The sequence below is a fragment of the Typopeltis vanoorti genome, chromosome 6 (genome assembly GCF_054136105.1).
Source record: "Typopeltis vanoorti isolate ZY-2024b chromosome 6, IOZ_Tvanoo_1.0, whole genome shotgun sequence".
Lineage (NCBI taxonomy): Eukaryota > Metazoa > Arthropoda > Arachnida > Uropygi > Thelyphonidae > Typopeltis > Typopeltis vanoorti.
In genome coordinates this window covers 83,515,043-83,541,692 of record NC_143554.1, presented here as the reverse complement: position 1 = coordinate 83,541,692, position 26,650 = coordinate 83,515,043, and the positions used below count along the sequence as shown (strand labels likewise).

Below are 26,650 nucleotides of genomic sequence, written 5' to 3'. Positions count from 1 at the left end.
TGTGCTCATGTACAAGCCGCCACTGCTCGGATTTTGAGTAAATATAAGTAAGTTCCTCTTTATAAGCCACATCTTGACTACTGCACTACTGCTCTACTGGGGCACTCTGACCCTGCTCTTTTTCAGTAGGCCAATGATGAGATCCCCTTTACTTTCACCCTTCTGGGTATCTTGGGTACGAGGAGGTGGTAGAAAGTATTCAGAGACATGTGACCAAGATGGTGACAGCTGTGTCGAATACTCCTTACGAAGATAGGTTGAAGGCTTGTGGGTTACAAAGTTCAGTGGATAGGCACAGGAGAGGGGAACACGAATGAAACTTTTAAGATATTGAAGGTTTTTTTTATAAAATTGAGGCAAGTGAAAATTTTCAATATGTGACAAGTAGAGAACTAGGGACCATCCGTGGAAGTTTTAGAAGAGTGTGGTTAGTAAGTGTGTGTGGACCAGATTTTTTTCATGGAGAATGGTCTGTGAGAGGAATGAATTGCCAGAATTGATTGTAAGTTCCCTGACGGTGAATGGATTCAAAGAGAGGAATGATAGGATTTGTGTACCTCATCTCATCTCATCCTTCTTGCCCTCTTTTACCTTGAGGTGTCGAGGGTTTATTAATCATGAGACCTCAAACCGTTCACAGGATAAGGTGGTCAGCCCTACGCCACAGTGTATCCTATGTCTGTAGTGTTGAGTTCTCAAGGCTGGTTTGCGGGATGAAAAAACCTAGGATAAACTTGGGGGTACTACTGTTCACGCCCAATACCGGTTAATTTGGCTATCCTTCATCTCCTCACATCACCGACGGGAATCGAACCTAGGGCACTCCTTCCCCAGGCATATCGTTGCGAAGCGTACAGCCACTAGGAACTATTTTATTAACACTAAAGCATCCACGTACAATCCAAATAAATATATACAGGGTGTTCGGGATAAATTTGACATATTTATAATTAATTATAAATATGTCAAATTATAAATAAGTTACATGTATTAACACACACTTCTCTTCATTTAAAAGTTTGGACCCTTCTTCATTCATATACAAGATGTCAGAAAGGATGGATAGCTGGAACCCACCTGAATCATGGAAGAGAATAACTTGTATCATGATGATTCGTGCCCGCCATCAAAATAAGGATATTACGACTGCTGCCCAATGCTCCCTGAATACAGTAAAAACAATCAGGCATGAACTAGAGACTTGCAATGGTGACTACGAGGATGTAGCAAGAAGAAAGATCCCTAGCAGACGATCTGATTGCGTTCGTACAGCAGAATTCCTCGCAAATCTGCAGGAACAGGTGTTGAAGAACCCTGGCATTGGAATTCGGGCTTTGTTCGTGGAGTTGCTAACTGTAGTCAAGCCCTGGATAACAAGGGTAGCCAATGGTAGGCCGTATGTATGGCAGCAGGATTCGGCCATTTGCCACACCTCTGGGAAAAGTCAAAAATGGTTGTCTGAAAATTTCTACGACTTCACCAGTCCAAATGTTTGGCCTCCAAACTCCCCAGACCTTAACCCCATGGTTTATTTTGTATGGGGCGCAGTTGAAAAAGACACCAATCGCACTTCCAGTAATACAAAAGCCCAGTTAATGGATAAAATTAAAACAGTTTTTGCGGCCCTTCCCAGGGAGACTGTAGCATCAGCTTGTTCGAGGTTCTGAAGCAGAATTGAAGCTGTGATCGATGCTAATGGTGGTTATTTTGAGTAAATCTTGTTGATAGTATTGTAATTAACTCTGCCTGTAATTTTTTTTGTCAATTCATTAAATTTAATAGATACAAAGAAGATTTTCTTTTTCCTTACGAAACTGTCAAATTTATCCCGAACACCCTGTATACATTTGTACATAGAATGCATATTCTAATTGGCATTTTGATTTACATTTCTTTATCTTTATAATATATATTATATACAATTTAATTTTCCTTATTGTTAACATCATAATCTGCTCAGTGTCTGCTTCTTCCTACAGTCCTTTTTACATGAGTTGAGCAATATTTTTCTTTTAATGTAACATAACTTTACTATCCATGGAATTCTGTATTATGAATTTAAGTTACCAGTCACATTTCTATTTCCATAAATCATATTTTACTTATAATACATATAATTATTCTTTCGGAGACATTTCTTTATAGACCTTTGTTATGTTTGACTTGACAATTTTACATTTGGACTGTAAACATTTTGGATTGTACATTTTACATTTGGACTGTAACATTTTGGATTGTACATTATACATTTACAGTATAATGTACATTTTGGATTGTACATTATACATATACAGTTTGGATTATACAGATAAAAAAAAAATCAGCTAACGCCTTTTTTATTCCCGTAAACGGGAGTAGGCGAGGCCATTTAGCCCTATCTAACTTTTGGAGACTGAGTGGGCAGTTCAATCTCCACTGGTACCCAATCAGAGACAGATGGCCCAAGGCTATCACTAATTAAGCGGTACGCAGTGAAGAGAGACGGCTCAAATGTGCCGCCATCTCGTGGTCCCTGACCCTAACACAATATACTTAATGTCTGAAATAATGTGGGTTCTACGGTCGATTTTCTTGAGTTTACAGGACGAAAAACCCGAGTTTCCGGGAGGAAAAACCTGCTTGCCCGTGCCAGAGATCGACTAACTCGGGAACCGGTCGAAAAAAGGCTTAGAAAAATTTCCTCTAGTCGCCGACTAGACTCGAAACCAACTCTTCCTTCGTGCGGCCAAGCGCGGTGGTGTGCAAATGCCACATCCACTGATGAGCTACACAGGCTCTCATTATACAGATATTGTTTGGATTATACATTATTAACTTATCATGAAGTGTTAAGCGCTATTTACATATACCATATTTATACATACACATGTAGTTACTTTACATATCATAAATATTCTTAACATATAATTACTAAAACTTGTTTTTGCATATCATTACATGATTTATTGCTTCATTATTATCACTTTCAGATTGCAACTGTCTATATACATATGTAGTATTTGTTTTAACATAGAAGGAGAGGGTTACATTTTGACAGAGATTTGAGTTATCCACCGGATCAGTAAAATGTCATCAAGTTCTTCCACTATATAAACTGTCATCGACATTTTGGATACATAAAACTAAACTACAACCTCTATAGTTGACGAATATTATGCACAGAACTACAACTAATTATAGCATAAAGCCACTAGGCTAATCGCGTGGACAAGATTTGTGTGCATAATGATTAATTTTGGTCTCTTACGATAAGTGTCCAGACTCCATGGATATGTTGTAAAATAATAATCATAATCATAATTTATGATTATGATTATTTATGATTCATAATCATAATTTGTTGCTTGAATCAAGTATAACGCTATTTTTTTGTGGGGAAAAGAAAATATTTATTGGCGCTCATGAATCGCAGATGGCGTTTAAGGATGGAGCGATATTTGAAGTGTGTTTTCATACGAGCATGATTTCAGTGTTTTATGTTGCTTGCGTATGAAAGTTGTTGGGGAGGATATCACTGATAATGTTTTTAATTTAATAATTTTGAACATTTGAAATATTTTAATTAGTAAAATATGTGTGAATTTGTTATATTTATGTATATCGCACATTTTTTCCTCGCTGCATTCGTTTAGTGCCTCGATAATATTCAGGTAGAGTTGTTAACCCCCAGTTATGTAAACTTTTCTTCTCTTGTAATTTTTTTTTTTTTTTTTTTTTTTTTTTTTTTTTTTTTTTAAAGACGTGAAGACCATTTTAAGTTAATCTTCACCGATGTTTTTAAGTTTGCTTTGAAATTGCACGAAAACAAAAAAATTGACGTTTCACTCGTAGATAACCATTTTCTGCCTTGTGCTACTTTTGCAGATGGCCATTGCTAACCAACACCCTTTTACAGTCCATCTTACAACATACCGAACCGACTTCACTTCCTCCTCTTTTATTCCATCTACTTCTGTCGTTATGGAATAGTCTTCCCTAAAGATTACAACCCTTGACTGTTCAAGCAAAATGTGGACAGACTTCTTTCTTCTATTCCTCTTGCCCACACACGGCACTAGTGTGCTAAGGTCTTGTGACCTTTTTGTGTGTGGACCAGATTAAAAAAAATATAAATAAATAAATGACCAGAAATCCATACTAAAGGATTTCTGGTCAAATATCAAATGCTCCAGCTGGTTTTCTTCATTTTGGTTGGCTTTTCCTGGCCACAGGTTATTGGCATTAGTGAAACATGACTGACAGAAGAGGATATAGTTAGTGGGATAGAATGTGTAGGTTATATAGTGTGTTTAGGAGGGACAGAGAGAATAAAATGGGGGGGGGTGTTATTGATGATAGCTGATGAACTGCAGCCAAGGAGAATTGAAGTTGTATTGCAGGATAATGAAAAGAGCTCATTTGAGGCTATTTGGTGTGAGATTGTGACTAGCAGAACAAAATATACAAAATCCAGGTGGTGACACTGAATAGACCAGGTGATAGAATAGATGGTGGAGATAGTTTGCATAAACAATTGATGAAATGAGTGGAAGGAGGTTAATTATTATGGGGGGATTTCAACTATGGTAACATTGATTAGAAGGAGGAGAGGACACGTGAGAAAGGAACTGGATTTTATTCAATTAAGGGATAACTGAGACAGCATGAATTAGAAAATACTAGGGGGTTTGAGAGTGCTTGACCTGGTAACAGCATCTGAGAATTTGACTGTAATGAATATGACCATGTTGCCACCTATTGGTGTGAACGATCATAAGGTCTTGACCTAGGAGGTGGCTAAAGGTGTGGAATTTACAATTAAGACAGGGCATATGTGGAATTACTGTGCTGGCAAGTATGACAAGCTTAGGAGATTGCTTGGTTTAGTGCCATGGCATGTAAAACTGCAAAGGCTAGATGTCGATAGAGCATGGGAAGTGGTCAAGGAGCATTTACAGGAGGTTATGGCTGATTGTATACCTAGGGTCCGAATAGTAAAACAGGTAGGGGTTAAATGGGTGAATAACACCATTAAGCTTTAGCTGCAAAAAAAGAAACAACTGTTGAAGAAATTTAAAGAGAAAGGTGACCTGCAGGTACACGAATGGTATAAAGTGCAGGCCAGAAGGGTAACGAGTATGGTAAGAAAAGCAAAAGCGGATTATGAAAGGAAACAAGCAATGCAAGCTAAAGAGAATCCCAAACTGTTCTTTAAATACGCTGCAAGCAAAAAAAAAAAACTACATGGCAGAATGATTTTAAGGAATGCAGATGGTAAGGATTTCACTGAATCAGTCGATATAGTGGAATTACTAGAGTGAGCACTTTGCAAGTATATCATCCAGGTGGCACTGAAAGAATGAAGGAACCATTAGTTTATACAGGAATTGTGATGAATGAAGTGGAGGTGAATAGTCTATTACAGAACCTTAATGTGAGTACATCTGTGGGATTAGATGGTATACCGGCATGGGTCTTACGTGAAGTGGCTAAAGAATTATCAGTACCCTTGACCATGTTGTTTAATCTGAGTCTCGGGTCTGGTTTATTCCCAGAGGTGTGGAAAGAGGGGAAAATAGTTCCACTGCATAAAGGAGGATCCAAGACTACTGTTGCAAATTACCGACCGATCAGCATATCAGGAGTCATTGTCAAGGTCTTGGAGAAAGTAGTCAAGGGAAAAATACAGGAATGGATTGATGAAAATGAGATACTGTACGGGGGACAGCATGGCTTTGTAAAGGGTAGATCATGCCTCAGTAACTTGCTCAAGTTTTATAACACAGTGATGGCTGAACTGTATAAGGGTAATGGGTTTACAGTGATACTGCTGGACCTGGCTAAGACCTTTGACAGGATACCACATGGAATTCTAATCCGTAAACTGCAACATATGGGAATGGATATAGGATTGGTGAGATGGATAGGTGGATGGTTGATGGAGAGATATCAGAGAATAGTTTATTCAGGAGTAGAATCCAAAAGGCGGCCTGTGAGTAGTGGTGTGCCGCGGGGTTCTATTCTTGGACCACTGCTGTTTAATTTGTTCATTAACGATATAGGGAAGGATCTAAGAGGAATGGTTAATTTGTTCGCTGATGATACAAAGTTGGGTAGGGCAATAGTGAATGCAGAAGTTGTCAAAATCTTTCAGGATGATTTGGATAGATTGGAGTTCTGCGCTAAGGAGAATGGATGTCAATTTAATGTGAAAAAATGTAAGGCTATGCATTTTGGAGTGAAAATATTAGCAGCAGTATACCACATTGGTGGAACTGTACTCCAGGAGAATGATGAGGCCAGGGACTTCAGAGTGTTGGTGTGATAGGGAGATGAAGTTTAGGGAATACATTGCAAAAGTGGCTAAATCAGCTCATCAAATCACTTGGTTGCTGAAAAATACTTTGAGCAGAGACAAGCAAGTTATTGTTCCTCTTTACGAAGCCTTGATAAGACCTCATCTCGACTACTGTGCCCAGATTTGGTCACCTAGGTTTCTTCTTGATGGGGAGGAGGCAGAGAGGATCCAGAGGCGAGTGACCAAGATGATAGTAGGTCTATGGAATGAACCTTATGAGAACAGGTTGAAGATTTGTGGGTTGCAGAAATTGGTTGATAGGCAGAGAAGGGGGAGACATTAATTCAGAGGATATTTTTGAGATCAGGACTGGTGGTGGTGGTGGTGGGAGAACTAGGGGACATCTATGGAAGCTGGGCAAGAGTGTGGTTAGCAAGGGTGTTAGAGTTGGGTTCTTTACTTTTAGAGTGGTAAATGAGTGGAATAAGCTGCTAGAGTCTGTTGTGGGTACTATGACAGTGAATGAGTTCAAGGCAAGGTATGATAGATACTGTGAGAATGTCGAATAGTTGTGTGGACATGATGTTTAGGGCCTCCCTCGATGAGTCTAAGGACTCCCTGGAGTCGCCCGTAATAATAATTATTATTATTATTTGACACCTCCAGGGAGTCCAAAGACTCATTGAGGGAAAGTGTGCCAACAGCATCGAACGATTGATTCCCCTTCCAACTACTAACCGCACTCAAACTTACTTAACTGAGCCCTTAGTAGCAGAGGCTCTACCAATCGACCAACCTTTATAATAATTTCAAGTTTTTGACACTTTTTTTAACTTTCGAGTATTGATATGTACTCCTCTGCATTTCTCTTAAAAATTTTTGGTATGATTCTCTCTCTCTCGCTCTCTGCTTGTTACATTTTAATCTTTTAAAGTCAATAATGCAGACATCAAGGATATTCGACATTGTATAGTTTGTCACCTTTTATTAACTCTGGTTCCTTTTACAGTACCTTTTTCTTCCATTTGCTAATCTTTTTCAATAGCTTCCAGAATATTTTGCCACCTTCATGATATTTATTTTGTATATTCTTGCCGAATTCTTTCCATCACTTTTGATTATCTATGCATAGCTTAGGTATCTTACATTCCTTCATTATCAGAGTGATTGCCATCACTAAAGTGATATTTAAGGTATGATAGGTAGTTGTTGCTATTATGTTTGAACAATAAAAACAAAATTCCTTCATTATCAGAGTGATTGCCATCACTAAAGTGATATTTAAGGTATGATAGGTAGTTGTTGCTATTATGTTTGAACAATAAAAACAAAAAAATCCATTCAAGGAACATTTACAGTCTCAATGAATGTCAAATGCATCACCACTTACCGACATCCAGACGTTACTTTTAGGAGAACATCATCTGGCAACAATCACTGCCACTGTTCACCTTCACTATTTGAACTACTCGGTATTAAGGTGTTGGTACTGATGATGCTTTTGATTGGGAAAACCCTCGTTCATATCTTGTGTTGGATGTGAACAGCCTTTATGAGGGCCTTTTATTTGAAAGTGAGTTGGCTTGGCGTCCTTGGTGGCAGACACTTCGGTTTCTGGAAACTAGGGATTTTCATCAAACAAAATGGGCTAAATGGTCAGGAGAACACATTATTAACAGATATAATTAGTTTTTGTTGCTCCAGCTGTAATTCTGACCTCTCCAATTCACTGCTTGATTGACAAAAATGTTATTTGTACATTTATAAGGTCTGATATTCCATGACTTTGTCTATTTTTGAGTATTACTTATTGCAATATGACCTGCCTATTGCCATTTGGATCTTTAATGGCTGTTATAATGTCTCGCCCTAGTCTGAGCTCTGACCCAAGTATTGTGCTTTCTGTCTAGAGTGGTAATACTGAATGATGATCTTTCCATTTTCCTCTGGGTAATCCTCAGCTCGTTGGTCAATTTTTTAGTCAAAGTCCATGTTTCACTTCCATATGCCATGATTGGAAGTATACAATGTCGAATATTTTTCTTTAAAGGCAGATTGGGATGTTTACTTTAAGTGCTTCGCAATGTTTTCCAAAGTCTATCCAATCAAGTTCAATTCTATGTGTAATTTTTTCTTTACAGTTGCCCTCTACTGTGATCTTTTGTCCTTGGTAAACATAGGATGTTATATCAATTTCCAGGTGTTCCATTGTACTTGCTTTTTGGTAATGTATTTATTATACATTATATTTATGTTCTGTTTGTTTATATTTAATCCTTTCTTTTTTACTTTCTGCATTAAATTCAGTGATTAATTATTGAAGTTCTGCAGATTATCTAAGAATAACTTGGAAACAGGTGAATGAGAAGTCCAAGCAAGAAGTTCAGCATAGTAGAATGAAAGAGGAAGACAAGAATTGGATAAGAATTAGAATTTTGAGCTGTTGCGCTCTAGCTTTATAATAAAGTATACTTCAGCTTGCAATAGCTGCAGATAAATTCTCATGTTTAAAGGAGAAACATTTAGGTATAACTTTATTTTGTTCCTCAATTATTAGACCAGTATTTCACTTTGGTTACATGATAATTAATAACATATTAACTGATATTTAAGGAATTGACAGCGTATACTAGAAATATAAATTAAATAAACTTTAATATATACTTTCTGATATTTCGGCAAACGTCACGTTGCCATCTTCTTGGGAACTTAATACAAAGACACGTGCACACAAGTACTACATAACAGCAAATGAGAACTGAAGCTAGGAAGCTAACGTTTTCCTGAAGTTCTGATGGTGCCCCCTGGCGGGCTATATTGGTGGTTCTTGGCCTTTGGGCTGAAGTTCTTCTGATAAATGTTTTTCCCAAATTTGGGGCAGTCTCGTGCATCCAAATTTGTTGAGGTTTGGCATGTTCCTAAGGGCCGAGGCTGATTTCATGAATAGTCTTTCATACTTGAACTTGCTGCGGTGTATGACTGTGGCTTTCTTCCATCTTATTCTGTGGCGAGTATCCAGAGCATGGGCTGCAAGCCCAGAGTGGCTATACTGGTGAAATCGGATGTAATCCTTGTGTTCTGAGATTCTGATATTTGCTGTCCTGCCTGTTTGGCCAAAGTAGGACAGTTTACAGCTGCAAGGGACCTGGTATACACCAGGTAGGTCTAGGGGAAGTGGTTGGTCTTTGGTGGAGCGGATAAGGGATGCCAGTTTTCTATGTAGTCTGTAACAAGTGGTCAAGTCATGTTTTTTTAAGATTTTATTGATTTTTTCTGAGGTGCCTCTGATGTAGGGAATAGTGATGGATTTGGAGTAATCTTTTTTGTGAAGGGGAGGGGGTGGTGGGTTGTGGATAACTGGGTTAAGTATTTTTTGGATTTTTTGGAGGGGGTAGCCGTTGGCTGAGAAAGTGTCACGGATGTGATTTAGTTCAGTGGTTAGGGCTTGATCATTAGAACAGATTATTTTTGCCCTGTTGAATAATGTTTTAATAACTCCATATTGTTGTGAGGGGGGGTGGTGGGATTGTTGGTGAATGTATCTGCCTGTATGGGTGGGTTTTCTATAAACTGAGAAAACCAAGGTTCCATCAGGTTGGCGGGTTACTAGTGTGTCTAGGAATTAGAGGTTATTGTTTTCCTCTTTTTCCAGGGTGAATTTGATTCTAGGGTGTTGGTTGTTTAAGTATGTTAGGAAGGAGAGGAGTGAATCCGGGCCATGTGGCCAAATAGCAAACACATCATCAACGTAGCGAAGCCATATGGTAGGTTTTTGTGGGGCTGAGTTTAAGGCTTTCTCTTCAGAAGTCTCCATAAGGAAGTTGGCCAAGGGTGGGGAAAGTGGTGAACCCATGGCTGTCCCCTCTATCTGTTTGTAGAATTTTTCCTGTCAAACGAAATAGTCTGAGTTCATTGTAAACTGAAATAGGGCTGAGATATCAGGAGGAAATTTAGCTTGGATTAGCTCTAGGGTTTCTTTGAGGGGTACATTCGTGAATAGGGAGGAGACGTCAAAACTGACCATTATGTCATTATGTTGCAGTGTAAGGTTTTCTATACTGGCTTTGAAGTGGGCTGAGTTTTTTATGTGTGATGGTGTGTTGCCAGTATAGTGTGAGAGCACTTTGGCTAAATGCTTGGCTAGTTTGTAAGTGGGGGAATCAATGCCATCCACTATGGGACGTAATGGCACATTTTCTTTATGTATTTTTGGGAGCCCATATATATGCGGGGGGGGGGGGTCTAGAGTTATAGGGTTTTAGTCTGTTGGTAACCTCCACAGGCCAAGAAGTAACCTTCTTAAGGAGCCTATGGAGTTTTCTAATTTGTGAGTTGGTGGGATTGTAATTAATGGGGAGGTAAGTGGATCGATCTAATAGCAAAGCCTTGAGCTTACCTGTGTAGTCATTAAGGTTGAGTACCACAGTGGCGTTCCCCTTATCCGCTTTGGTGATCACTATTTCTTTGTTTCTCTTCAATTTTTGTAGTGACTTGTATTCACTAATAGATATGTTGGATTTTGGAGGTTTGCTTTTTTGAGAACACAGGCTACATCCAATCGAATATCGTTGGCGATGTGGTTTGGAAGTTGGTGAATTCCGCGTTCAATTTGGATCATTAATTCCTCGGCCGGTAATATCTTAGGAGCAATGGCGAAGTTGTGACCACGTGACAGAGCGTTGAGTGCTTCAGGCTTCAAAATATTAGTTATCATGTTTAACCAGCGTATAAGCCTCTCAACAAGAATAATTAATAACATAAAACTGATTTACCTTACAATATATTTCAATTAGTACAAAATTTCTACCCTGCTATCATGGGCATCTTCAATATCACTTTCAAATTAAATAGAAACTGGTATATTCAACAGAATGACATGCACAAGCTGCATGTGAATGATGATATAGAGTATTGTGGTCTAATTTTATTAAGGTTCTAGTAAAATTCATTTTAACAAGATTTTAAAAAAAACATATTTAAATAACAAATAATTAAATAAAATAAAAACAAACAAATTAATATATACAATTAAATTAAAGTTAATTTCAGAAGAACTATTTCCCATAAGAGGGATAATTGAAACCCATTGTTTCTATTTAGATTCAGTCAATGTAGCAAGCTCTCACAACTTTTGTTGTATTAACATTTATAAAGAACCTTAATTTTCTTCCAGAGAACTGTGTCTAGTGGTAATAGCATGCCCCACAAGTCTCAGTTGCTCTGGCTCGGAACTTAACATAGTCTGAATGTTCATCACGATGCATGGCTACAGAACCACCTGTATGGCAAAAATACGATAATTCACACAGTCAAGAAATTTGATATATATGCTTGGCAAGAAGTTAATGAACATTATAGTGAGGAACAAACAGCCATGGTGCCCACCTTAAGTTGTAGGACTTTTTTTTCACTGCACTAACTGCAGCAATCCTATAGGGTATACTGTCCATAAGCGTATGATAGCGATCAGTGGGAATTTTGGACCATTCTTTATGTAGGCATGTAATGAGATTCTGGGCTGTTGTGGGGTAGATAACCCTTGATCTCACCTAGTGTTCAAGTTTTTCTCTCATATGTCCAGTAGGGTTGAGAACAGGGCTCTGTGGAAGCCAGTCAAGTGTGGGGTGATATTCATGTCCACAAACCATGGAGTTATAGCAGCAACAGCCTTAGGACATGGTGCATTGTCTTGTTGAAAGAGACAATGGTCAGTTCTGTAGAAGTGCCACAAAGCAGGAAGCATTGCATTGTCCGGAATGCTCAGATACCTCTCGGAGTTCAATGGTTATGGTGCTACAAACATTGCACAAACTCTGCATTCAATGTGTAAGCCAGCAAATGGCAGTTTTTACGTATATTATCCTTTGTAGCACCCTACGGTCACATTTGGTGAGTGTGGTGGGTCATCCACTGTGGGTAGTGGCACTTGTTCTAGATCACTAAAATCAACAACCTTCACCATTGTATCCTCTCATGCATGCTATTCATAAAGATATATTACACAACTTGTTGCTATCTCAGTTAAGGCTATCTACTAAGCGAAATACACTTATTACTTCAGTCACTTACAATTAGATTCATTCCTGACAATTCTTTGTTCAACAGAATTTGCTGTCTCAAAATACGAAATCTTATCAAAGTTCTCTAAGGATTGTCCACATAACTTAATCAAACACAAATTTCTATCTTCTATCACTTCCGTAACAAATAACGAAGATCTCTTAGTTTACGCTACCCAGTTCTTTCCGAAGGTCTATTAACTACCACGTGTTGTTCTGGTCATCCTTCGATTGGCTATTTCGGTGCCTGGCTTATGGCTACGTCGTCCTTTCTACTTTTGCCGGACTCAAACTAGTTTCTGCCGTGACTGAGGGCTATCTCTGCTCTGTTCCGATGGGACATCCAGCGACTCGCACGATTCTTCATAGGTTGATGATTCGCGTATGGCTCTGTGTGGAATCTTGTTCAGCATAATCAGGAAATCGGCCTGCTGTCTGGCATCATATAACCCTGGCTCGTCCTTTCTTCGACCACCAGTCAAGAATCCTCGAGATGAAATCCGGAACAAAAGAGCCTTGCAATATGGGGCACGTTGCCTTATATTCTGTGTTCTAGCGCCCTCTTTTTTGTTGTATTCCTTTTCGCACCACCCTTAGTTTTAATGCTCTTAAGATGATCCTTACTCTCCCTATTGCTGTTAGGTGCTATCTTCAAGGAAAGCGCACTTACGTTATTTTCCACATATGCTGTACCCTCCGGCATTACGACCAATACGTGCATTTCAGATGCGACCTTTGCACTGTTACTCATTACCTGTCTGGCGACTTACGTTAATTGAGATAGCTTAATAGAACACAAATTTAAGCTAATATTTCTTTTACGTAGAATCATTAATCTGACATAATTCTCTAGTTTAGTTTTCCATTTTTTGACTACAAATATTTCTAATACAATTCACATATTAATACACATTCTCTTATACAACAAACCAGGTCTTTCTGCTGGTGTGCAGGTATTATCTTAAATTGGTTAGAATTTTCATGTTAGATTCTGAATGAACAACTTAGAAAATCCTCCATTCAGGATCTAACACTGTAATTGTCAAAGATCTTGCACCATTAAGACTTTGGTACATCAAGCACATCAAGCGCACTATTTTTGCTCCACTGAATTGCTGCTCCTCCAAAAAAATAAATCACATCATGTCCATCATCCTTACTAATGGTTTTCCCAAATCACATGACAGCAAGATAATTATAGAGTCCTTGTCATCTGCCTCTTGTCAAAATAGTGATATAGAGGTAGTCCATCTTATCACCATTCCCTATGTTTAAAGTGTCTCAGAAGGTATAGCCAGACTATTTAGATCCATTCCCCTATGAGTCCTTCCATCCTATTAATAAGAAATCCTCCTTTTCTCGGCTCATCTCAAGATAGACTTCTGCCTTTATATTATCCTGGAGTGTATCAAATTCCTTGCAAGTGGATTATTGTATTTTAGCCAAACAAGTAGATCTGCAGCCATGTGTCATGATGAACATTTAGACTGCATCAAGTTCCATATGTCAGACCAATCGGGTCCTGTGGAGCATGCTGTCATCACCAGACACAGTTTGTTCCTTGGGAAAAAAAAATCTTCATAAAAGTAATAATCTCATGGAATGTTTATACAGAGAGAGAGTTGTGAGACCTTGCTACATCACCCAAATCTAAATAGAAATGGACTTAAATTATCCCTCTAGTGGAAAATAGTTCTACTTCACAAATTCCAGAATTGCTTAAGGGTCAAAACTGTATAACTTAGAGGAGACCTCCACATCACCTTTAAAGGAATGCAGAGAACTGACTAGGGCTTTTGACCTAATGTCCAATCCTCGCCTTCTCGTGGTGCACCCTGTTAGGTATATACCTGGATACTGAATGAACAAGGATGGGCTAGCAATTTGGGATTTAGCTGACCAAATTTTATACTTTTTGGCTTAAACCAAAATAAAAAATGATGGTACAACATGACAGAATTTCATGCCGGATGGGATGTCGCCCGTTCGCCAGGGCAAACAGCAAAAAGTCAGCAACTGGAACAAATCCTGAAACCCACCCCAACTCAACATCACCAGAGTTCAAGAATGGTACTATCAACATAAGAAGCCTGAATGGCAAAGAAATAGCTAACTGAGGAATTGGATAAGTACCAGATTGACATAATAGAGGTGACTGAAACAAAAAAAAAGAAAAAAAAAAAAGACAAACTGGTGATCTTTCTGAGCAATAAATACAAAATGTTATATTCAGGCAATGACAATCAAGGAAATGCATACCTTTTGATTCATCCATTTCACACCTGCTCTGTTTATCCTCTTAACTTTTGGAATACTTTGTGATATTGCCTCCACCAAATAGTTCTTGAGTAAGGCCCAATCAGCATTGATATCCTTTCCATCCAGTTCCTCTTTCCAATTTATTATCACAAGCTGTTTCTTGAGCTTTTCATAATTACCAGTCTTATAATTCCACGTATATTCCTTTTTAACAGGGTTCACAAATGACTGGTCACCCTACAAGTGATCACCTTGTAGTCACTCTCACCAACTGGTGGAAGATTTGACACCTCATTTATAATATCATCTGATGAGATGATCAAATCCAATACTCTTGATCCTCGGGTATCCTCCGTTACATACTGCCTAAGATTTCAAAAACTCCAAAATTTCATTTTCTTTACCTCCAGATGTAGTCTCTTGATTCCACTGTATATTATCATAATTAAAGTTGCCCATAATGATCACTCGTTTCTTGCTAGCTAGGCCAATTTGCCTACATTTCCTTCTTTACCCTCCATATTACCAGGTCTATAGCAACACCCAAAAAACTTGATGAAAAATATATCTATTCATCTCTATAGATGAATAGATATATCTATAGATGACGATGATATCCTGTCAGGATATCATCGTCATCTAACCATGGCTCACTTATACCAACAATTTTGGGACGAATAAGCTCAAATAAAGCAACAATTTCATTCCCCTTATTTCGAACATTTCTAGCATTAGTATATAAACATAAGAAATCATTGCTGCTTCTACCAGTCCTATGAATGTCACTTCTCCGATGTGACTCTTCAGTATACCTTCCGCAGTCACTGCCTCTATATTACCACCAATTCTACAACTTTCCTCACACTCAAACTCTCCCCATCCATCCCAGGTCATCTCATGTGTTTGTCCACTCACACATTCACTTCTGAATCTAGCTTCCACACATTTCATAGTGTGTCCCCATCCACCCTGGCTCCCCCCCCCCCTCCCCATTTCCCTGTTTGTGTTGTGCTTCCGCTCTCTCTCTCTCTCATTTACTTCATGTCCATTAAATATTTTGTGCACTTCAAATACTGCTTGTTATATGCAATCATTAAAGACTGACACTAACATTATTGAAACTTGCATTATGGTTAGTTTTGATATAACCTCCCTGTTTACAAAATTGCCCCTAAAAGAAATCTAAACTAATCAAGTTGTTGAAAGTTTTTCACTTGGTACCAAGAAATTATATACTTGGTTTAATCCGTTATCCAACTGTAAGCAAACAAAGTTGTGCCTGAAGTATTTTCAGGACTAGGTAAACTCATGGTAAAGGTATGACTTGTGGTATCCCATAATGCAAAGCACATCTCCTTGCAGACATGTATAATGCTATGCATTATGGGGAAGGGTCACTACCCTGACAGGTTTCGACCTTTATTGAGGTCGAAACCGGCCAGGGTAGTGACCCAGAAGTGGTGTGGCATACCACCTTTACCACGAGTTGCCCCAGTGCTGAAAATACTTCAGGCACAAACTTTGTTTGCTTACACTTGGATAAAGGATTAACCCCCCCCCCCCCCCGCCCATCCCCATCTGTGGTTTCACTTATCTGCAGTTTGAAAAAAGCACGTGAAACGGTTGAGACGCATACGCACAGGCTGAAAACTTGCCGAAACATGCTTGTTTTGCTTGGCGCATGGACTTAAACGTGTGTGTTTGTTCATGTTTAGTTTTACTCGAATTGTCGAAGAAAGCAGTCAATTGTCTGTCATTGCAAATAAAAATTGCATTTAAATTCAAGCAAATAAATTGTGAAAAATTAAAAAATGGCTTCAAAACAAAAGAGAAGACGTGAAGTACTCAGTATTAGTGAAAAATCAAAGATTATCAATAATTGAAGTAGAAAAACAGTTGATTGCAACCATTTCCAAGATCTGTAATAAAAACGAATCTTCAATTGTGAAGTGTTGAAGAACAAAGAAAAAATTCGTGCCAATTTTTCCATTGCTCCCAAATCTGCAAACGTTATGGGTGCAGTGTGTGATAAGGCATTACTCAAGGTAGAGAAAGCTTTGAATTTGTTTGTGGATGGAAGACATGACAAGAAAAAAGATTCTTATTGATGGTAACATGTTACGACAAAAAGCTTTGATACTATATGAAGACATGTGGCCACAAGACAAAACAGAAGAGGAAGAAAAGTCATTTACAGCAAGCAAGGGCTGGTTACATAGATATTCAAAACTAGGTTTAATCTAAACATTAAAAAAAATATTGGAGAATCTGCATCGGCTGATGAGAAAGCTGTTACATTGTTCCCAGCAGAATTTTAAAAAATTATTGCAGAGAAAGGTTATCCTAAGCAAGTTTTTAATTGTGATGAAACTGGCTTCATTTGTAAGAAAATGCTCCGACAGACCTACATCCATATAAACTGTGATGCAGGCACCAGGCTCTAAAGCATTTAAGGACAGATTGACGCTGGTACTTGGTACTTTAAATATGTGACCAGCAACGCAGCTGGTCACATATTTAAACCTGGCCTTGTTTACCGAGCACAGAATCCACATGCCCTTAAAAACAAAAACAAAAGTTGTCTGCCTGTTTTTTGGCAATCAAATCTGAAAGCATGGATCATGGCCATGTTATTTATGGAAGGATTACCATTTAAAGTTTTATTGATAATAGAAAACGTTTCAGGGCACCCTGAGTCACTAGTCACCGAAGAAGAAAATCTTCAAGTGGTTTTCTTCTCGCCTAATACGACCTCATTGTTTCAGCCACTCGATCAAGGTGTCATTAGATGCTTCAAAAGCCTCATATGCTTAGCAGGTTTTTCGATATGATTCGTGCAATGGTGAGGATTCTGCTCACGTTGGACTCATGGAATACTGGAAATCATTCGCAATTGCAGATGCATTCGTATTCATCAAGGAAGCAATGAACGAATTGAAACCAGAAATGGTAACTGCAAGCTGGAAGAATTTGTGTAGTGATGCCGTTCATAATTCCCAAGACGCCTCCGATATTAACTCACAGATAACAACGATAATTAACACAGCATGAAAAATAGATGGAGAGGGATTTGAAGATATGGCAGAAGAAGAATTGAATGATTACATAGATGGACATCGTGAGGTGCTCACTAACGAGGAGTTGAAAGACCTTGCAAAATCTTCTACAGAAGAAGATGAGGATGAAAGTGAACAAGAACCACCAGCATGGACACTTGAAAAATTTGCCACGATATTTTGAACGGCTCAAACATTAAAGGAACAGATAATGGATTATGACATAACGATGGAGCACAGCATAAAAATTATTTGCACCATAACAGAAGCTTTGGAACCTTTGCAGAACCTGTTTACTGAATTGAAGAGACAAAAACAGTAGCTTCCACTATCAATGTTTTTTAAAAAAAAAGTCGACAAAGCTTCTATTATCAATGAACCTCAGCCATCCACATCATTTGCTCACTAGGCAAGCAAGCAGCCGACTACCAAAGATTCGGAAGATGAATAAATATGTAGCTGAACACAACTAGGTGTTCTGGTCTCAGTTGATTCCTCCTAATAAAAATAAAAATGTTAAGATTTTATTAACAATTACATTTTCATTAACATATTTTCTCATTTCATTTTACATAATTATTATGTGGGTTTAATTTTATTTATCTAGAGACGAAGTTTTATTGAATGAGGCAATTTTTTTGGTTTGCCACTTCACCTGTACTACTCGGGAGTGCTTTCTACTCATTTGGGTGGGCACACATTCCATTGCTCCTCGTAGAATCTAAAGACATAAAAATTGTTTCATGATAATTTTAAATAAATATATAATATTATTATCAAGGAGCAATGGAATGTGTACCCAAATGCAGTAGACAGCATCCCTGGATAGTACGGGTGAAGTGGTAGTCTAGAAATTACCTTATTTAATAAAAAAAACAACTCTTTTTATTCTTATTTATTTAGCATATACATTATATATTAACTACATAACATATTCACTAAAGAACCCTACAGTCCTAGTGTGTGAGACTAAGTCAGTGTACTAATAATTTTCTGCTTCAATTTTGCTATATATGTGCAAAAATCTGTGTGTTTTGCTACTATCCGCAGTTTCATGTATCTGCAGAAGACGATGGAACCGAACCCTGTGGATACGGGGCCTACCGTATATAATCTAAAAAAGTTTAGATATCTTTAATTTATCTAAACTAATTCAAATCCCCCCCCCCCCCCCAGCATATCAGCCATATTCACTTTTACCATATTTTGCCAGATTGAAGTAAGTAAAGCTCACAAGTGGATCAATATCACAGACAGTTCCATTTCCCCCCTTTCTAATTTTGTCATGGAACACCTCACCTTTGCAGAAATGGCCTTAACTCTTCTCTACTCAAACCAGCAGTAGTAGCACATTTTAAGAGCCATCATTCTCCTCTCCCTGGTCTATTTCACTATTGAAAATGGAAAATAAAAATTTGCCCTTCCTTGATGGTAGTCATTAGGTTACCCAGCAGATCCTTAGTCTTTTCTATCATCAGGAAACATACCCACACCTCTTCCTCCAAGACAGTAAATAAAGCTGGAATCATCTACTGTGGCCATCAGTAGAATTCTCCATTCTTCCCCAACAAATCCAGATCACAAAAATCTTTTGCCATTCCTTATGTCTGATGCATATCAGAAAAAATTATTTGCTGATCTTTTGATATAAGTACAACATAGATTGCCTTTAAAGTAATTGGTGCGATTATATGCTCACCAAAAGATTTTCTCCATTAATAGATTATCCTGCATTTAATTCTATGCTCTTGCAAACTGACATTTTAGACACAGAAAGAAATGCTAACATCTGATTGAGTAGATGCAGGAATTGTCCATTATCAGTGCTGTACTTATTCTGGGTGACAGACCATGCCATCGACATGGATCATGAGATCCATTTGGAGAAAAACTTCTGTATTATACAGAAGCAGTTAAGAATATGAGATGTTATTCGTGTAATCTGCCCTAGCTATAACATTCTCCAAATTTAAACATATGGATTGCTCACTTTACTCAAAATCTGAGCGATGATCATCTTGAGATCTCAAGCCAAATGAGCAAGATTTCATTGCTGCACCCTAGCCAGACTCTTGCCTTTTATGCTCAATTTGCTTTCCTACTGGTGTGCCATAATTAAGATATACGCTATCCTCATAGTCAGAATTGCTTCGGCCATAATTCTAAATAACCAAACCAATCCAACTGGTATGCTTGTGTCCATCAGTAGAGTATATACCATTGTGCCCAAGGTGAAATATTTGTATAATAATTCAACTAGGGATAATAACTAAATAAAGTTGGTTATTATCCTTGTGCAGGCATGTGCATGTGTTCATTTTCTCCTTTCATACCAGATTGGTAAGTAAACTTCCATCATTTCCAAGTGTAACTTTGAAAATATCAATGCAGAAAACTTTCCTTCTGCTCATAGCATCCATGCTTTTTCTGAGGTTCATTTATGCTTCAGGCTTCTATTTCTGCCATGTTCCTTTTTTGATATATGTTGGTCTAATGATTTGGCTTCTATCATTCCTTCATTTTCCTGTAAGCCTGTTAAAACAAGAGTAGCTACAACCCAATATCCATATGCTGTCATCTAAATCTTAACTCAACATCATCTTTTCACCTCATTCTTTCATTCCATCTTCCTTTGTCCTCTATAACAACCTCTCTCACATAGTTCTCCCAAGACTGTAATCCAACTACTAACTGTTCAAAAAACATGAATCGGTCATCTTCCCCCTTTTTAACCACTTACTCACAAATGCATTAATGTAATTAGAGGCATTGCAAGGTTGCAGTACATTTCATATATTAAAAAAATGGGAGGGGGGGGGCAGGGTTGAGGAGAGTTATGGAATTCTAGACAGAATTTGTTATTCAGTCATCCAGTCGAGCATGGAGAGATCACATCGAATGAGTGGTATCAGTGGAACTAGCTGTAGATCCAGAAATGAGCTATTGTGTTTGTATACAAATGCTAGAAGTATAAGAAACAAGGCAGATGGAATGGTTGCACTAATTGTCTGTTCACCCAAAGATTGTCGGAATAAGTGAGACATGGTTGGAAGAGGATAACATCCTGACAGGAATAGAGATGGAAGGGTATGATGTGTTTCGTGAGGATAGAAGGGGTAAAAAGGGAGTGGGAGTGCTATTGATGATAGAGAAAGAATTATGTCCATACAAAGTAGAGATGCAAGACAGAAATAGTGTCAGTGGTTTTGAGGCAGTATGGTGTGAGATAGAGGTGAATGGAATCAAATACTTGGTGGGATGTTGTTATAGACCAGGTAATGTGGATGGTGGTGATAATGAAATGTATAGTCAAATTATCCAAGCAAATAAGAAAAGGGTGATCATTATGGGTGATTTTAATTATGGCAATATAGATTGGAATGATGAGATAGCAACTGTAAGTAAAGAAAATTAGTTTCTTGAGTTTTTGAGGGATAACTACCTCAGACAGTATGTAACAGAGGGCACATGAGGATTAAGGGTCTTGAATTTGGTCCTCTTATCAGAGGATGTAATTATAAATGAGGTGTCAAATCATCCACCAATTGGTGAGAGTGACCATGAGGTGATTACCTGGATGGTTGCCAGCAGTGCGAGGACCTCTGTGAGAAAAGGGTATATGTGGAACTACAAGGGGGGGGGGGTGATTATGAAGAGCTCAGGAGACAGCTTGCATGTGTATCGTGAAATGAGGAGTTAGCTGGAAAAGAGATCAATGCAGCTTAGGGGATTTTCAAAAACTATCTAGTAGATGCAATGTCTAAATGTATTCCAAGGTTGAGAAGGTTAAATAAGGTAGGTGTGAGATGGATGAATAAAGAGATTAAGCATGTGATACAGAGAAAAAGAGCATCATGGAAGCAGCATAAGAGAAGTGGAAATAACCAATTTCATGAGGTCTACAAAGACCAGGCAAGGAGGGTGACTTGGTTGGTGAGAGTAGCCAAAGAGAGGTATGAACAGCAGTTAGCTAATGAAGCCAAAGAGAATCCTAGGGAGTTTTTTCGATATGTAGCCAAAAAAGAAAGAATGATTATGGAAGAATGACATTGATTGGAGAAAATGGTATAAAGACAGCTGTTGCAGAATGTGTGGTGGAGATACTTAATGAGCAGTTCATAAAGATCTTTCAATCTTGTGAATGTGACTTCATGGAGAGATTGAGAGCAGTTGATGATGGGGAGGGGAGACTGACTGTAAGTGAGCAAGAGGTGTTTGGGGAGTTGAGTAAACTAGATGTAAATAAGGCTGTGGGACTTAATAATATATCATCGCGTATGAATGTGCCAGGGAGTTGACACCTGCCTTGACATATTTTTTTAATATGAGTCTTGCACTTGGTCAAGTTCCTAAGGAGGGCAAGATTGTGCCACTTCATAAAGGAGGTGATCGAACTCGAGCATCAAACTATAGGCCTATCTGTGTGTCAGGTGTGGTTAAGTTATTGGAGAAGCTTTTGGGAACTAGGATCTAGAGTTAGGTTGACAACAATGGTGTTATCTTTGATGGACAGCATGGATTTGCTAAAGGGAGGTCATGTTTTAGTAATCTGCTTACTTATTACAATAAAGTGACTGCTTCCTTGGACAGAGGAGAAGGATACACAGTAACATACTTGGATTTCGCAAAGGCTTTTTAACAAAGTTGACAGTCAAACAGAGCAGATGGGGTTGGATATTAGATTAGTGCATTGGATTGGAGACTGGCTATCTGATAGGTATCAACAAGTTGTGTATGGGGCGGGGGTGCGATATCCAGGTAAAGGAAAGTCACTAGTGAATACTTCAGGGGTCTGTTTTAGGGCCATTTACTGTTTAACTTGTATATTAATGATATTGGCAAAGATTTGGATGGAGACATTCAGTTGTTTGCAGATGATGCAAAATTGGGACAAACCATAAAGATTAGTGAAGATGTTGTGGCCTTACAAGAAGACTTGAATAAATTGAGTGATTGGGCATGGAAATATGGATGTGAGTTCAATGCTTCAAAATGTAAGGTTTTAAAATTTGGAAAACAAAGATGGGATGCAGGATTTATGCTTGGTGAGAATATATTGTTGGAGGTAGAGGAAATAAGAAATCTGGGGGTGATAGTGGATAAGGAGCTAAAATTTAGGGAACACATCGCCAAAATTGTGAAGACAACACAAAGGCTTCTGGGAATGATGCGGAGGACACTGATGTGCGGAAGTAGAGAGATTCTTGTTCCGTTGTATAAGGCTTTGATTATGCCACGCATGGACTATTGTGCCCTGATTTGGTCACCAGGTTTTCAGAAGGATGAAGAGATGTTGGAATGGGTCCATAGGTGACTGACTAAGGTAGTTTCTGACCTCTGGAATGTCGAGTATGAGGAAAGATTGAGAAGATCTAATTTGCAGAGTCTGGTGGGCAGGAGGAAGATGGGAGATAGATAGACCTACACCTTGGTAAGGGGTTGTTATAGGATCAATGGTGGAGAAGTTCTACAGAAGATAGTGGGAGAACCAGAGGTCATCCCTAGAAACTGTATAAAGAGGTTGTGAGTAGGGGAGTAAGAGGCAGGTGTTTTCGTGCAGAGTTGTGAATAATTGGAATGCCTTGCCTGAGAGCGTGGTGTCTGCAAGGAGTTTGAGTGTGTATAAGATATGGTATGATGAGATGTGTGTGTGTGATAAAAGAACCTCCCAGATGAGTTTTTGACTCCATGAGTTCTTGGGGTAATAATAATAAGTGTTACTTGCAGACAAAGCCAGAAGCACTGAAAGACAGGAAGAGAAGTCAATAAGTCATCCAATTGCTTGCTCCTAAAAATAGTTGCTAATCCTTTGAATAAGTAAATATTTTAATTGATCCTTATGTTTTAGAAACACTGTCCATAATGTGGGAACAATATACTAATATCTGATTTAAAATTGACTGTACATTACTAGCTAGATGAGAGCATTATTATTTGCATCAGTTGGTTTTTCAAAAAAAAGTAATGAGAACAATGAACATTGCACTGGTTGGACTAATAAGAACATTATGCTCCCAGTTTTGTTATCCATACAATAACAGTCCATTGTAGCATTTAGCCTACACTGAGCTAAGGATGCTGGCAAGTTTGATCCCAAAATAACAGGTTGTACGACTTAGTAGCTGTTAAATCTGAGCAAGAAATAATCATTGTTGATTACTATAATTTTAGTTTACAGCAAAGCATTAAAGGCAGTGAGGGAAATGTAATTCCATAATTGTTATGAAATAAGCTTTTCATAACAATTATGTCTGGTTGTGTCTGTTGCTGTATTTACATATGGGAATTTCAAATAACTGAGTTTCAAGTTATCAATAAAGAATAAGTTAATTTCAAAATATTTTCTATACATGAATGTTAATTATTTCTCTCCAGTGTTTTTGCCATCCTGATTGGCTTTAGCAATAACATCTACATTCAGTGATTTCTGTGAAAGTTTTGAGGTGATTGACCATTTTCATCATCGGTACAAGACCACTGACTAGCAAGGTTTGGGAAAAAAAATACACATTTAGTCTCTAGAGCAGTGAAACAGATGTTTTAAATATATTTAAAAAAAATTTATCACATTTTGTGGGTAAGATTCCTCTAAAAAAGTATTTGTACAGTTTTGTTATAAAAGTTGTTAAAAATGTAACGGTGAATGAATCGTACAACTTATTTCTCGTATCTTATCGGCAGCTATGTTATAGATCATAGCAATATCTTCAAACTGCAAGACATAAGAGTATCCAGAGGATGTGAAATTGGAAGCGATCCCTATTAGTTTTGAGCAGAATAAAATTGAATATCATGTTGCAAAAGAAAGTTGTCTCCTTAACTCAGGAAGCTAAGGAAGCAATCAAGGAAAAGAACAAAGAATATTGAAAGTTCCTGGAGGAAGTCAGGTTGTGTGAAAATACAGTGAAAAACTAGCTAAACAGATGTTATTGGAAGATTTTGGTAAGAACATAGAAAATATATTAGGAATGTAGTAAAATATTCTGGAGGCTATTGAAAGTGACACAAAAACTAAAGATACTCTAGATATCTGAAGCATTGTTAGACAAAAGTAACATGGCAATAGAAAACATTCAATAGAAATGTTATCAGTAGTACATATCAATACTGGAAGCAGAAAACATACCAGGACCTATGTCAGCAACTACCTACAGACTTGACTCAACAATACATAGACTGCATATGATGTAATTAATTATGCTATCAGTAGCTTTCGTTTTTTTTAATATAAAGTTAAGTGCTCAGATTTTATGTATGTTATCTATTGCCTATCCTGGCAATGCCATCAGCTAATTGGACAGAAAAAACATATCAAAGTTCATCTAATTTTTATAATAAATCTGAGCCTTGCTCTGCATTATTTTTTGACTAGTTCTCGTAATGATCGCATGTGGTATGTTTAGATTTTTCAGAGGCATTCAATGGATTGCCACACAGGTTGATAACTAAATTGGAACAAATGGTTAGATACTAGGTTAACGAATTGGATAGGATGGCTGCCATGTATTACCAGGATATGCATAATCATTAATCATTAATGGTATGCTGCCACAGAATCAGTGAAGGGACTGTTATTGTTTAACTTGTATGCTGATGATATCGAGACAGGTTTAACTGAAGATATGTAGTTGGGTGCAGATGATGCAAAGCTGGAAGAACTGTGACTATAGAGCAGATGTTATGGCTTTACAGGAGGATCTGAATAAATTTTGTGAGTGGAACTGCTAGTTACATGGTGCAAAGTGTGAGGTTTTAAAATTGATTGGCAAGGATGGGATGATTATGAAGATCACAGCAGATTATGACAACGATGAAGAGAACCTTGACATATAAAAATAGTTATGGTTCCATTTTTATGGTCTACAGATTAGGCCATTTGATTTTCAAGATGAGGATATCTTGCAGAGCCTAGGGGAAGACTAAGTTGATATGGCATCTCTGGAATATTGAATGTATAGACTAATCGAGGGAATGCTACTTGCAGATCCTAATGACTAGGAAGAGTGGGACTGTGGTTGAGACATAAGTTATGTGGTTGTGACTAGATAAATGTACAAGTGATTTTTCATAGAATGATGAGATGGTAGTACAAGATGACTCCCTGGAAGTTGTATGAAAGAGTTTGAGCTGGGGGAGTAGAGAGCAGTTTCTTTGCATGGAGAGTGGAATGTGCTGCCCAACAAGTTTGATTTTTATGGCACAATGACATTAAAGGTCATACTGTACCAGAACCCAGGTCACATGGTAATTGGTTAGTAAGACAGTCACAAACATCCATGCCCTTGGCAGGATTCGAACCAACAGCCTCTTGGCTGGAGAGTGGATATGCTAACCACTCATCCAGCAAGGCTGGCCTGCCCAAGAGTGTGGGAATGCAGCAATGGCAAGAGTGGGTCTCAGCATGGTTTGATGAACAAAGAAAACATAATTTGGATTCTCACTTGAACTATACACACATTGGCCACTGAATTAGAAACCTTTATGCAGCTGTATGTAAATGTCATGTATGCGGTATGTATGCAAAATACTTGGTCATATCGGTCACCACATATTCTAAGCAACAATTTAAGAATTCTAGTGGTGGTGGTGGTCAGTAATTGTTAATAGTGTTGATTACAATGGTGGTGGTGGCGGTGGGGGGAAGGACTTTTGGAGTTTGATAAAGTGTTAATTGGAGTGCTTGTCTGGCTGGAGCCATGATTTTGAAAACAGCAGGCTGACTGGTTTCTGAATTGTGACTCCAGCCAGAGTCACGATTCAGAAACTTTCTGTTTTCAGCAGTTGACTGAAGTATTTAATGAAGGCCGTTCTCGAGCCATGTCTCACTAAACTATGAATAGAGAATTGAAGAGGATTGGTATTGGCAGTTTGTTGCCTATATGTAAAATAAATTTCTAATTCAATGGCTTGTATATGTAGAACAAGTGAAACATTCTTTAGAATAAGAAGGAAATTAGCCAAAACACACAATTAGTAGATAGGGATCAAACCTGCTTAAT

General features: G+C 38.1%; 1 protein-coding gene across 2 annotated transcripts in view; it reads left to right on the top strand.

Moving 5' to 3' along the window:
* Window positions 1-3,470: 3,470 nt before the first annotated feature.
* The window catches only part of LOC150105642 (protein Spindly-A-like), a 203,450-nt gene continuing 180,270 nt past the window's right edge, over window positions 3,471-26,650 (top strand). For both annotated transcript variants that reach the window (XM_090394965.1, XM_090394964.1), the window contains exon 1: window positions 3,471-3,650. The gene's annotated coding sequence lies outside the window, so the exon portion shown is untranslated. The remainder of the gene's footprint in view (window positions 3,651-26,650) is intronic.